General features: G+C 42.9%; 1 pseudogene; it reads right to left on the bottom strand.

Annotated features, from left to right (window-relative positions):
* Positions 1 to 412: 412 nt before the first annotated feature.
* On the bottom strand, positions 413 to 767 carry LOC121455450 (annotated as a pseudogene).
* Between the last annotated feature and the right edge of the window lie 14610 nt (positions 768 to 15377).

Genomic DNA, 15377 nt, shown 5'->3' on the forward strand with positions numbered 1-15377 from the left:
GCCAGTACAGGCAGTAGGATCAAAAACCCATTGCCAATGTTCTTGAGTTCTCAGTAGTCCAAGGTCAATGAGATGACTCAGCAAGTTAAAGTTCTCACTGTATAAGCCGGATGGGCTGAGATCGGTCCTTGGAAGCCACGATGGAGGGAGAGAACTGACTCCCAAAAATTGTCCTTGGACCTCCACATGTGCATGCTGTGATAAGCATGTATCTGTGCTCATACATGCATCACACACAGTAAATAATGTTTATAATTTAAAAAGTATTAAAAATTAGGAAGTTGGGGTGTAGGAGCCAGGAGAGAAGAAAGCAGAAGAAATAATCAAAACCGAAGAATTTGTCCCCTTTTCATACCAGAGACATTTTTTTTCAAGATACATAAAAACGTTTTATTTGCAGGGGAGCAGATATTTAATCAAACAAGCCAAATCCCATGCCATCATCTGACTCTTCAGACTCTTCCTTCTTCTCATATTTCTTCTCCTCTGCTGCAGCAGGGGCAGAACCAGCAGCAGGAGCTGCAGAGCCAGGGGCAGCAGAAACAGCCACGGCTCCACCAGCAGGCACACTGGCAAGTTTCCCAACACCCTGGGTGATGACATCCTTAATGTTTTTCCCATTCAGCCCACTGATGACCTTGTTGAGCTGGTCATTGTTCATTGTCTGCCTCGATGCCCACGCTGTCTAGTATCTTCTTAATATCTTTGGCTCTAGGAGGGGCATTGCCCCCAAGGGTGGCAAGCAAATAAGAGGTGACGTAGCGCATGTCAGCTGCTGTGGACTGGCCTCACGCGTGTTACCTTGGTGGCGTCAGGCAGTGAAAGTACCGTAGACATTTTTATGAGCTGTCCTAACTTTCTTTTAGATTTGAACATTTTTACCATATCTTGTGAAGAATGACACTTTTGTTCTGCAGAAGAAGTATTTGTACTCGCCTCTCTTACAAGGGAAATGACACTATGAGGAGAACCATGTTCTTCTTCTTCCTAAAAGCCACTATTTTCTTGCCTGGCATATGGACAGTGAAGGGTTAATAACCTAAAGGCCTCAGGTGGACTCAGAAACTCCCCATAGGAAGAGTTGTCATAGGAGCTGGGAGCTCCTGTCAAGGGGTCAAAATGTCAGGAAAACTCCTGGTGCTAAGGCTCACATGATAAAAACTCCCACCAAAAATCAGTCTCGGAACAAAAGACCTCTTGCCAGGGTATGGGCATGGAAATTTAGAAATATATGTAAAGAATATGAAGATGCATAAAAAGTAATAAGACAGAAAACATAGAATAGTACTGGGAGGGCATTTCAATGAATACTGAAATCACCTACATTTATTTTTCCATAGCTTTAATACCCAATGTAAATGGGGGGCAGGGATGGTAACAAAAGACTTTGTTAACATGATTGGTAGGGCAACTCAGTCAATCACTTTAACACTCTGAGACATCAAATCAGTAGCATTCTGTGGTCTGTGTATTGATGCTGCTATAGATCATGTATCCTGAAGATCCCCCTCCTGAGGTGACCTCATAGTTACAAAAGAAGGAGCAGAAGTACATTTGCATATCCTGACCACCTGTCAGGATGGCATGAACTTACTTGACTGAGCTATCTTAATGTTAAAAGAATCAAGCAAATCACCTCCTAAGCTGGGACCTGTAGCTATGCTTGTCAGTCATTTTGAGCAATCTCCAAACTCTTTGACCATCAGACAAGGTGGAAATGGACCCACATTTTTAGGCCTCCACTATCTTCCCATCCTAAAGTTTGATTTTTCTGCCCTATAAGACCCCCTAGCTCCTATGGCAAGACTGACTGTCTTCCACTGTTCTGATTAAAGGAGAATTCTGTGTCTGAGGAGGTTGATATCTTTGTTTGATTTTTGTGTCACTACAATCAATCCTGATCTAACAGATAGGATGTACAAGTCTCTGCCTTTCCAGAGAGACTAAAGTAGAGAGGGTTGAGAGAGGTGGGGAAGGTGGTACTGATATCAAGAACAAACTTTAGGAACCTCAAATAAAGGAACTAACTCAAGAAAAGTATAAAGGGGAAATATAATAGGTGTTACACCTAGGCATCGAAGTAGGAAGACTTTCATAGACAGACAAGCATAAGGAAGGGCAGTCTAGACTAAGAGGAATAGTGTGTGTCCAAAGGCACCTGAGAGTCTGGAGGCAGGGCAGAATGGCAATGTGTCTAAATAGAAGCAGGTCTCTGTGTTGAGACTTATAGGAGTCTCTTAGTGAGATGTGAGTGCTTCTGAACAGGGCCCTGGCTAGATTCATTCCATTGACTACCATCCTTTGTGTCCAGAGCATTTGGCCAGGGAGGAGTCACAGTTATCACTTTGAGCTCCAGAAGAAAGAAAGCTTGCATGCAAGCCACACAGGGATCACTTCTGTGCAACTGACAGGGTGACAGAAATTCCAAATCACCGAAGAGAAGACCTAGGAGGCAAAAGCTTTGAGCTGATGTCTTATGACTTATGTCTTATACTGGAATGAGTACAAAATGCCTGCTGCTAGCCTCTCTCTGAAGTAGTCTTAGTGATACCACCTCTAACTTGAAGTTTAAAAGCGTCCCTTGAAAGCAGAACAACATCTGCAGCTTCCACATTAGCTCCTGAGGTATCTGTCCCTGTACCAGTGAGAAAATACAGCTGGTACTTTGAGATATCATGAAGAGAGTCTCCAGCAAGGGTGCTGGAGGCAAGTGGTAGCTGCTGGTAGTATATTACTGTTCAAAGCAGGCCATGGCCTGAAGACAGGGCTTTTCCTCATGGCAATGAGACCCTTCTGTCTTGGACACATGTCTCACTGAACAGGATGTAGGAAAAGGACTACACATGCAGACTCTTCCTCCAAGGCTTTTTCTTGGAAGCATTTCTGGACTAAAGCTGAGAGTACCCAGTGAGTACACCTTGTGAACGGAATCACTGGTCTTTCTAGACAAGGCTGCTCTTCATCTCAGAGCTCCCAGCCCTTCCAGTCTCAATGGCAGTATAAATGATTTCTATATAACAACTAATGAGTAAATCAGAGATGGAGAGAGTGATCTTCCAGAGCCCAGGTATCCAGCATATGCAGTGTGAGGACACTTTCAGTTTTTAGTATTGTCATTGTGTTATTTTTAATACTTAAGCTTAAATTCCAGCAAAACCCACATTGCTAAGATTCAAAGGGAACCTGTTCTTCATCTTTTACTCCTGCACTGGCCTCTTCCTATAACTATTGTTTGTTGTGGGAATTCAGTCTGATAGTCAATTGTACAGGGTTGCTGGGCCCAATGGATGTGGTCTTCTCTGGAGATAAGTGACTAAAAGTTCTGTAACTTCCTCAAAGAGAGCTGCCAACTGGTGACCGAGTTCTCAAATATATGAGCCCATGGGGGACATTTTTGATTCAAACCACTATAGGCCAAGTATCCTAAACCATTAAATAGCTTTGAGGGTCGAGTAGCTGGTATACTTTTAGTGGGGAATACACGCAGGAAGATTGATGTATTGACTGTTGGCATTTTCTAGTATTCTTATGATTTTCTCTGGGTACCTGTAGAACCTCATTGTTTCCGAAAGTGCTTTCCTCTAAATGCTATTGAATGCCTTCCTGAAATCTATGTAACAGACATATAAGTCTTTTCCCAATTCTTCGTATTTTTCTGCCAGTTGCCTCAAAGTGAAGATTTGATCAATCGTGCTCCTGTTAGCTCTGAATCTGCCTTTGCTAGGATTTCCTCTGTTCTGCCCTTGATCTTTTGCAGGATAATGGAGGAGAAGATCTTGCTATTATGGCACAACAAATAATGCCCCTGTAATCTGAACCGTTCAGCTTGTCCTTTTTCTTGTGTATGGGGAACCTGGAGAATTTAGTATATGGGTGGCAAGAGGTCCTGGTGGTCGGCTAAAGGCTACCACACAAAGAGAAAGAGACCTGATCAGTTGTCCTCATCAACTCAGACCATAAAACCCATTCCCCTTAAACCTCCAGCCACCATACCCCTTTTTAAATGGTGCATTTTCTTTTAAATTACATGTAAGTGTCTTTGTATGGGGATGCATGTGAATGCAGATGCTCCTAGAGGCATGGTTCCCCGTGGATCTGTAGTTACAGGCTGTTGTGAACCACCCAATATGGACACTGGGAACCAAACTTGGGTCCTTTGTACAAACAGTGCATGTTCTTAACCACTGAGCCATCTTTCCAGGACAGTGCAACACACACATTCTTAGATAAATCACTAGCAAAGAAGTGTATGGTTGGTGTAACAAGTAGCCATAACTCATTGGGATGAGGTAGGAATCAACCTTCCTGAAAACAACTCCTGGGCTGGAGAGATGGCTCAGAGGTTAAGAGAACTGACTGCTGTTTCAGAGGTCCTGAGTTCAATTCCCAGCAACCACATGAGGACTCACACCCATCTATAATGAGATCTGATGCATAATAAATAAATTAAAAAAACCCAACTCCTGTCTACACATTGCTGAGCCCAACTGTGGTTCTATTAGAAAGAAACTATGGGGATAACAGCCAAGTGGATAGTAGCACCTGCACATTTTTACATTGAGGAATATTTCATTTTTCAAAAAAAGATACTTTAAGGCTTTATTTTAAAACACATTAGAAAAATTCATTTAAAAGGCTTAATAAATTAGGCTGGGCAGTGGTAGCACACTCCTTTAATCCCAGAATTTAGGAATCAGAGACAGGTGGATCTCTGTAAGTTTGAGACCAGCATCATCTACAGAGTTAGTTCCAGGACAACTCCAAAGCTACAGAGAAACCCTGTTTCAAAAAACCAAGAAGTAATAAATAAATAGATAAATAAAATAAATAAATAAAAGGCTTAATATTTTCATAATATTCAAGTTTTTCATTGAGAACTGATATACATTCCTGTCTGATTTGATCTTCTTTTAAGAGCCTTAATAATATTTTTGGGTTTCCTTAATATAATTTTTGCATCTCTCTGGATCAATATAAACCACACATAAATATTTTCAACTGTTTGTGAAAATGGTAAATGGAATCTTTTTCCAGTATTTGCAGATACTTGTGGGCACAAATCCCTCATGTTCTGCCACCCTTTTATGGTATGCCATTGAGAGGTACTTCACAACACATGGCATCGTGAAATCTAATCAGAAGAGAGCTGCTCTTGACCCAATCTGTGGACTGTCTTCCATTGTGTTTCCATCCTTGTGATAAAACAGTATGACCAAAATAAAATTGGGTAATAAAAGGTTTATTCTATCTTACAGTTCACAATCCATCATCAAGGAAAGCCAAGGCAGAAACTCAAGGCAGGAACATAGGAATCAAAAGCAGAAGCAAAGACCAGGGAGGACTATTGCTTATAGGCTTGTTCGCCATGGCTTTCAGCCTCCTGTAGTATACACCCCAGGATCACCTGCTCAGTGATAGCACTGCCCTGTGCATAGGATACCACATCAATCGTTAATCAAGAAAATGTCCCACAGACTTGCCTATAAACAATCGTACGGAGGTATTTTCCTTGTTGGGGGGGGACCAGGATAACTCTAGCTTATGTTAGTTGACAAAAAACTAACCAGGACAGTGACTTGGGCAAATTATTATCCCTGAAAAAAATTCCCTGTAGAATAAATAATGATGCCTCTAAAGGCTGTAATAAGAATTTAATTGAATATCACATAAAAAGACTTAGAACAGTCTTTGATACATATTAAATTATATATTAATATTTCATATGATTATAAAAAATGCCTTGTTTTCATGGTTCCGGGAATTGAAGTTTTGCTCATGCAGGGCACTTTTCTATCACTAAGCAAAATCTTAAGACAGTTAATTAATTCCAAGCATTTTAAAAACATAATATCTTGAGTTATCTAGGATACCTATAACTACAAGATTCAGGTTTTATGAAGAATGTGTCATATCTGGTCAGATTCACAGACAAAAATCAGAGAAAAACAGGGTGCTATTTAATGAGGATTGAGTTTCAATTCTGTAAAACAAACTGCTTCTGGAAGTCTTGTGCAGCAATGTAAACAAATATATTTATGCTACTTAACTGTCTAAGTGTGGTCTGGTTTCTAAAAATCACAATAAAAAATTTAAGTAAACAAAAATCAGGCTGGAGAAGTGGATCAAAGTTTAATCCTAGCACTCAGGAGGCAGAGGCAGGCAGATCTCTGAGTTTGAGGCCAGCCTGGTCTACAGAGCAAGCTCCAGGACAGCCAAGGTTACACAGAGAAAGCCAGTCAGCGGAGAAAAAAACTAAAACAAAACACTTACTGCTCAGTGAGAGAACCAGAGTCCAGATCCCAACACCCACATGAGGTGGCTCACAAGTGTCTGTAGTTTGTGACTCTGGGCTCCCTTCTGATCTCTCTGGGCACACCCCTGCCTTAACACACACACACACACACACACACACACACACGCACGCACGCACGCACGCACGCGTGCACGCACACACACACACACACATAAACACACACGTAGATAAATATGTATACAGATCTGTGACAACCCACCCCCACACTCACAACCACATGTACACATAAACATACATATACATAGACCTATGTTCTCATTCGTCTTGTGGTTTTCTTTTTTTTTTTTTTTACTGTGATGTTGAGCTTCATATTTTACTGGAATATATATGTATATATGTTGGATTGATTTCCTTTTGTTTCTTCTTTTCTTTTTGCTTTTGTTTTGGGATCTCACTGATTTGCCAAGTCCAGCACTGGTTCTAAAGATGGCAGAAGTCCAGAGTGCTGCCAAAAAATGGCAAAATGAGGCACACACAGTCCCTGGGGACTTTTCTGAGCCTGGCATAAGGAGTCTCATTCCCTGCAGACACCACCCTCCCTCAGAGCAGTTTTCTAGCTCTTCTAGTTGGCCTGGACGGAGCTTTGAATTTCTGCTTTTAGAGACTCCTTCCTGGAGTTGCTCTGCCTGCAGAGTGGGGAGAGGGTGTCACTGAATATGAAACTTTTGAAGGCGTGATGGCCTCCCTGCCTCAGTACTAATTTATATTCCCAGTTCTATCTCATTAGAAATCAGCATTCAGAGCTATTAAATTTCACTCAACAGGGTCAGAGTTGAACTCTGCACATGAAAGGCTTTATCTATAAGCACCGATAGTCATTATCTCACCAAGGCTGTGCTTCCGTGGAAGAAAACAAGAGAACACTAATAGCTCAGGGGCCTGATCAGACTTTGGCTTCCAGGTCTTAGCCCTAGAACCCTGGGCTATGAGTATGTGTTTTTTTTTTTTTTTGATTTTTTTTTATTGAGAAAAGAAAAAAAAAACAAGTTTCTGCCTCCTACCAGCCTCCCCTTTCCCTCCCCCTCCTCCCACCCTTCTTGGTGAGCTCCCAATAGATCAGCTCCACTGTCTCAGTGGATGGGTGCACCCCTCGTGGTCCCAACTTCTTTGCTCATGCTATCCCTCCTTCTGCTCCTCATTGGGACCTTGGGAGCTCAGTCCAGTGCTCCAATGTGGGTCTCTGTCTCTATCTCCATCCATCACCAGATGAAGGTTCTATGGTGATATGCAAGATATTCGTCAGTATTGCTATAGAATAGGGTCATTTCAGGTTCCCTATCCTCAGCTGTCCAAGGAACTAACTGGGGACATCGCCTTGGGCTTCTGGGAGCCACTCTAGGTTCAAGTCTCTTGCCAACCCTAAGGTGGCTCCCTTAACTAAGAATTGTGCTTCCCCTTTCCCCTATCCAACCTCCCTTTATCCCAATCATCCTGTTTCCCCAAGTTCCCCCCATCCTCCCCTTCTCCCTTTTCTCTCCCCATCTCCCCTTATCCCCATCCCACCCCACCCCCAAGATCCCAATTTTCTCCCCTGCCATTTTGTCTACTTCCCATAGGCAAGAGAATAACTATATGTTTTTCCTTGGGTTCACCTTCTTACTTAGCTTCTTTAGGCTCACCAATTGTAGACTCCGTTCATAGCAGTACTATTTGTAATAGCCAGTACCTGGAAACAACCTAGATGCCCTTCAATGGAAGAATGGAAGAAAGTGTGGAATATATACACATTAGAGAACTACGCTGCGCTAAAAAACAATGACTTCTCGAATTTTGCATGCAAATGTATGGAAATAGAAAACACTATACTGAGTGAGGTAACCCAGACCCAAAAAGATGAACATGGGATGTACTCACTTATAATTGGTTTCTAGCCTTAAATAAGGGTCACGGAGTCTACAATTGGTGAGTATGTTTTAAGGCACCTAAAAACCAAAGCCCATGCCGCTGACTGAGGAACGGGCTTATTTCCTAAATTGAGACAAGGACTTAGTCCCAACCTCTGCTTCTGTTCTTTCCACCAAGGCCCAGATCAACAACACTTTCTTCCTGAAGGCTTTAATGCACCCCTTAGGAGAAGCACCTTGGTTGATTTATGGTCTCCAGGAAATATCACATCACTGGACTGTAATGGAGCGCTAAGGAAATCGCTGAGGATGGGTAGGTCTTGCTAAGTGCCCTTAGGGGTGCATGTACAATATAGGAGAAACCATGGTAGTGCTTAGGCTCCATCTGAGCGTGTTAGAATATTCTATGTGTAGACAGCACAGCTCCTGTCTTCAAATGAAGTCCATGAAACCCCAGGGTTTTACCATTATGATCCAGGAGTCTTGCTGGCCAGTGCAAGCCTTGACCAAGAAGAGCACATGACTTAAAAAGGCTCTCTGAAGACTATCACCTGGACCTTTCTATGGGCTGTAGACTGTGTTTCAATTCACCCAGGAAATGAAACTCCGACAGTGTAGCTGATTTCTCATATGGAAACTATATCAAGAAAACCAGGCCCAAGAACTTACTGGGCAAGCTGACAAGGAGAGAAATCCCTTACCTGAACCCCATGAAGAGGAGGACAGCTAGCGTCGCAATGCTGGTGAATCCCATCTATCTGGAGTGTGTCAAGGGGCAGACAGGCAGAGGATTATCAATGAGACAGGGACTTCAGCTCAGCTTGACTCTGGCCGCTGATGTAGGCTACTTAAATAGCCCTCTGCTGTCCGTCTTCCACCTACATCTGTCTGGGCCTGAACTTGCCTGCTCATTTCTGCTGGACTCAACGCTGCAGCTCTGTTCCAACCGGTGACTACTGGTGGCAGAGGCAGTAGCAGCAAGGACAGCACAGGCAGTGGCTCTCCAGAGAAATCTGACTGGCTCATGTATGTCACCCCTGCAGTCTCTCACTTCCCAGTTATTCTCTCATCTTTTTCCTCTCAGGCCTCTTGGAAACTTTTTACCTCTTTAGACTTTTATAGCCACCCTATAGAACACACACACACACACACACACACACACACACACACACACTGGCAAAAGTACTGTAAAGGTCTACTGTGTCCATGGAAAAACACACAGACTCCTTCTGAGGATGGTCATAGAGGGGGAGACAGAAACATGGATCTGGGGATAGTCGCCTGTGGTACCAGTGCCCACCAAACTTGCATAGCTCCTCCTGAGAGAACACCTCAGACCAAAGTCTACTTAGATCAGCTCCTGTGGGCCTGAAACAACACAAAATAAAAGTCAAGACAGCTGCTGAATGACAAGCCAAAGCAGATTTGAAAAGATGAAGCAGATGTGACGCGGGTATTAGAATAGGTGAGGGACTCGGACATAACTATGTTCGAGATGCTGAAAGCCTGAATGGGAAGACATGGACAAAATGCGTTATTAATTGCTGGGTCCTGCAAACAGAAGTGAAAATAGCAAAAGTAATCTAAATAAAAGTGCCCCATTATAGACAGCCGCATTAGGGAGCCAAGATCTCAGAACTACAGGGCTTCTGGTCTGGGTACTGGTCTGTCCTGTCCCTTTAAGAGACAAACCCCATCCACTCCCTCCCCTGTCTACCAAGTCAACTGAATTTTCCTTCTGCTTCCAGCCTGAGCTCCTTCTTTTCCCATCTCTCTCCCAAAGAGGTAACTTCTGCTCTCTCTCTCTCTTGCCCCTCTTCTCCCTCCCCTCTTTCCCTATCTCTCTGTGCCTCTCTCTCCTGGTCCCCTTCTCCCTCCCTTTCCCCTTTTCCCTTCCCTTCCATAACTCACTAAATAAATATTCAACCTCACTCTGCATGGGCCTGCCTATCCATCTCTCACCAGCAGCACTGAGGGACTGGCTGACGCTCCAAGGTCTCTCACCCACGCTGCTCCCAGCCTGGGACCCACTGTCCCTCATCTCCCGAGGCCCATGGCCTGCTGCCCACTGCTGCCACTCAGGGACCCACAGTGTTTTATTTTTACCATAACGGTGGTCTTTTGTGGGACTTCTCCAGGACCCTGACATCCATCTCCTGAGCATCTGGAATGTTGAGAATACAGAGTGTACCACTACACTGGCTAGTTAGTTCTTATCATCAGCTCAGACCTGGAGAGAACATTTCCAGATGTCATATTAGTCTCCCAGAGCTCATTCAGATGAAACTTTGCACTTTGAACTCCTCAGTTGGTGCTAGAGGTTTAGACTTTGTATTTGTATGGAATAAGTGCATATGAGAAGGCATGAGTTGGAGGGCTGGAGAAGAAAGTGTTCTCCCCCATGCTCATGTTAGAAGCACAGACACTATCCAGTGCTATTGCTAGATGAGAAATTCAAAAATATTTTAAATAATATTTTTATAAACATTTTATGGTTTAAATAAGTTCAAACTGAAAGCTGCTTCTTTTTTTAATTATTTATTTTTGTGTGCATTGGTGTTCTGCCTGCATTTTACATCTGTGTAAGGGAGCCAGGTCCCCTGGAACTGCAGTCACAGACAGTTGTGAACTGCCAAGTCCTCTGGAAGAGCAGCCAGGGTTCTTAAGCACTGTGCCATCTCTCCAGCCCCTTTAAATAATTTTTAATTAAAAAATATAATTATATAATTCCCTCCTTCACTTTCATCTCCTCACAACCCCCTTCCTTTCACTTATGGCTGCCTTTTCTTTAAGTGATGTTACATGTGAATGTGTGTATGTGTTTATTTGTGAGAGATTCCTAAATACATAAATACAACCTGCTCAGTCAATGTAACATTACTTGCACTTCTATGTTTTCAGGACCGACCGTTTGGTGTTCGATAATCAGTTTTCTCTGGCTCTCAGCATTGCTCAGTTGCCTGTACTTTTTGCAGTGTTGGAATCTCCTGAGGTTCTCCCACCCATACTAACAGCCTGTTGGTACGTGCTCCTTAGATAAACACATTAGGAAGGCTCCACTCTCATGAATGCATGCTGTTATCAAGAATAGTTTCAGGTAGCTTTGTCATTGTAGGAGTGGACTCTGATGAAAGAATCTCCCTCCCACCACTGCTCATTTTCTTGCCCTTCTGTTTTTCCCCAGGACTTGAAGCAGCAAGAGAGGCTTTATCAGATGCAGGTAGGTGTTAGGTTTCAAATCCAAGACAAACAGCAGAGGTGCCTATTAAATACATCAAAGTAGACACTGGCTTCCAGATTCTCTCAGCAGCCCTCAGTTTCTACCTGTTACAGGGCTCTCCTAGGTGATATACCTCACCCTGTATCCTAAATTTCTCCAGCCCAGGAGCTGGGCTGTCCTTACCTATACAATCCAGTCATTTTGGCTATGCCAGTCTCTTGGCCCAGGTTACCCCTCTTGGTTGGCAGCTCCTCTCTCCTCTTTCCCTTTCCCTCCACCTCTCCTCATATGGCCTGGCTGAATTTGGTTATGTCCAATCTGAACTCTTCCGGATGTGCCTACATCTGGGTATGCTCTTCCATTTATTTACAATAAACTGTTTCCTCCACCATTCGCAGGAGTGTCACATCCTTTTCTTTTCATTTTTTCCCCCATTCATCTGGAGCTGAAACCTGGGACCCATCACTGTTGTAAATGAGCCACTCCCTTAGTCTGCCTTTCAGCGACATCAGTCTATGCTTATCTGTGCCTTTCTATGCTGATGGGTTGAAGAACTCAAGATGGCTAAAATGCCAACTGTGTGCAACTTGAACTACAGACTCAATGAAATGTCAGTAAAACTCTGGAAGGTATCGTGTCGAGATCAACAAGTTGAATTTAAGTTTCTATGGAATGCAAAGAATTTAGAACCACTAATTTAGTGTTGACGTATTTTCACTACCCCATCTCAAGGCTTCCTAGACAGTGGTACTGGTTAAGACCATGACACAGCAACTGTACATGTGGCTCGTGCAGTGGAGAAGGCTAGAAATAGAGTCAGGCAAATGCAGACAACTGATCTTTGACAAATGCACACAGGTGATTCCAGGGAGAAAGGACAGTCCTTCCAATGAGTTGTGCTAGAAGTATCAGATGAATATATAACATAAAGAAGACTCTAGATACACACCTTGACCCTTCCACAGAAGTTGATCAAATGAACCATAAGCCTGGCTGTGGGTTGAATGTGGTTAGTTGCCCCATGGGTTATAAGCTGAAAGCTTTGGCCTTAACGTAACAGAGAGGTGGTAGAACCATTAAAAGGAGGAAGGGGATCGGATCATGAGAGTACCACCCTAGAAAGGATTAAGTCTGCCTCCAAGAAACAGGCTGATAATCAAGAGAGCTGGTGTGAAATTTTTCTCCTTGTTGGGGAAGGGGCTTGGCAATGTCTATACTCATTTCTTCTAAGGTCCCAATGACAAAACACAATAAGATTCCACAAAACTTCCTCTTGGGAAACCAGTGGGTTTATTGGGCTTATTTACAGATCATGGGTGAGGTTTTAGTTTTACTGATAGGAGTGTGGTGACCACAAGGCAGCCACACTGGAAATCCTTCACCCTGCATAAATGATGGCTTCTCATAGGCTCATAGATGGAGCCTTCTTCCTAAACTCCCTGTTTAACAATATATTTTAGCCCCTCTTCTGAGACCCTGAGGCCATATTAAATCAGGACAGAACTGTACACAAATGGCTAGGTGGAAAGTCTGGATGGATACTCAAGTGAGGTTCAAAAGACTCCCCAACTCCCTTTTTCTATGAGTGAAAGTCAACGGTGTACAAGCCCAGCTTGGTCTTTTGCTGCCAGGCACAGATGACCACATAAAGACAGCGACAGATTGCAGAGAACAGTGCTGCACAACAGCTGCTTAGTACAAAATAAGTCACTGTCCTCTGTCCTTTCTCTGGCTCACATGCCTCCTCTTTGTACATGCTGGATTACCCTTTTGCTTTTCAGCCACGTTGGAACGCAGCATGATGCCCTTTTGCCAGGGACATGTCACACTCTTGAAATTTCTTTTCTGCCTCCAAAATCAATAGACAAGGCCCTACCCCCAAACAGAATAACAACAAAAAAACCTAGCCAACCAACCAAAACAAAGAAAACACCACCACCACTACCACAAAAACCCTTTCCATAATTCATGCGGCCTTCAGTATTCTTATCATAGAAATAGAAAAGAGATTCAGACAGGACTAAGCATACAATAACATGACTTCCTCTTTGTGCTCTCCATTTCACTGATAGCACTTAACACTCTTATGGTAGGTATTCCTTAGCAGTAATGAGGAAAGTGCATGGCAAGGGGTGGTTGAACTTGGTAGGTGCTCAATAAACAATCACTATTAGTTTTGAGTTGTTCCTTGGTTTATTATATAGCCTATCACTGAGACTTATAAAAGTCAAAGCAGGGGATTTTTTTTTTACCTGAAATTGTGTGCAAATTAAATTTTCATGAAAATAAACACAAAAGGAAGCCCCTGGTATGGGAAGTCCTTCTGCATATGTGTGGCTTTTATTGGTTAATGAATAAAGAAGCTGCTCTCTTCCAATGGCTTAGCAGAGTATAGCCAGGCTGGAAGATATCTATCTATCTATCTATCTATCTATCTATCTATCGATCTATCTACAGAGAGAAAGAAGATGCAGGATCAAGGAGATGCAGCCCTGCCAGAGACAGATGCCGGATGGAAACTTGCCAGTAAGCCACAGCCATGTGGTGATACACAGATTAATAGAAATGGGTTAAATTAAGATGTAAGAGCTAACCAATAAGAAGTTAGAGATAATAGGCCAAGCAGTGATTTAATTAATACAGTTTCTGTGTGGTTATTTCAAGGTTGAGCAGCCAGGAACAAACAAGTTGCCTCCTACAACAAGCCCCCCTTTTGTAAACCTTTAAAAAGTATTTCAAGTAGGGAGTGGCAGCACATACCTTTAATCCCAGAACTTGGGAGACAGAGGCAAGTAGATCTCTGTGAGTTCAAGGCTAGCCTGGTCTACAGAATTAGTTCTAGAATAGGCAGGACCACACACAGAGAAATCCTGTCTCAAGAAATCCAATCCTTGCTGCCTTCCTTCCCTCTTTGGGGCACTGGGGCCAAATCCTGAGGGCAACCTAGTGGGCGGGAGCTCCTTTGTTTCAATAGCCTGCCTGCAGCAAGCAAGGTAGGCGCTTTGTTTACGAGCTACCCAACCAGCACGGAAATCTGATCTCAGCACCAGGAGAGCCATCATTGGGCATGGAGATCTGATCTCGGCACCAAGAGAGACATCACTGGGGAGTGCCATCACTGGGAAGGTACATCAGTAGGCAAGGAGACCTGATCCTGTAAAAGAAGATCTATAGGGAAGCATTCGGAGGAAGAGATGGGCAGGCGCCAATGCAAGAATTCACCCAACAATCTGAAAAACAACATGAAACCACCGGAACCCAGTGACCTCACAACAGGAGGACAGGAACACCTTAATCAAGAAGAAGTATAAAAATTGACTTTATGAAAGTGATTGACGCCCTTAAACAGCATGTAAAAAATGCCCTTATAGAAATGGATGAGAATTATAACAGAAAGTTTGAAGAATTGAATAAATCAGTGAATGATACCCTAGGAAACCAAGGAAAAAACAATCAAACAGATAATGGAAACAGTTCAAGACGTGAAAACTGAAATGGAGGCAAAGAAGAAAACACACACAGAGGGCTGGCTGGACATGGAAAATCTAGGTAAACGAATAGAGACTACAGAAACAAGCATAACCAGCAGAATACAAGAGATAGAAGAAAGAATCTCAGATTCTGAAGATAACATAGAGAAAATAAACGTACTGTTCAAAGAAAACTGCAAGTCCAACAAACTCTCATCGCAAAACATTCAGGAAATATGGGACACAATAAAAAGACCAAACCTAAGAATAATAGGAGTAGAAGAAGGAGAAGAAGTGCAGCTCAATGGTCCAGAAAATATACTTAATAAAATTATAGAAGAAAACTTTCCCAGGCTAAAGGAAGATGTACCTATGAAGGTTCAAGAAGCATACAGAACACTGAATAGGCTGGATCAAAAAAAAAAAAAAACCATTCCCTCGCCATATAATAATCAAAACACAAAGCATATAGAATAAAGAAAGAATATTAAGAGTTGCAAAGGAAAAAGGCCAAGTTACTTATAAAGGTA

Source organism: Microtus oregoni, unplaced genomic scaffold (genome assembly GCF_018167655.1).
Source record: "Microtus oregoni isolate MIOR12 unplaced genomic scaffold, Mior012 000013F_ref0000133, whole genome shotgun sequence".
NCBI lineage: Eukaryota > Metazoa > Chordata > Mammalia > Rodentia > Cricetidae > Microtus > Microtus oregoni.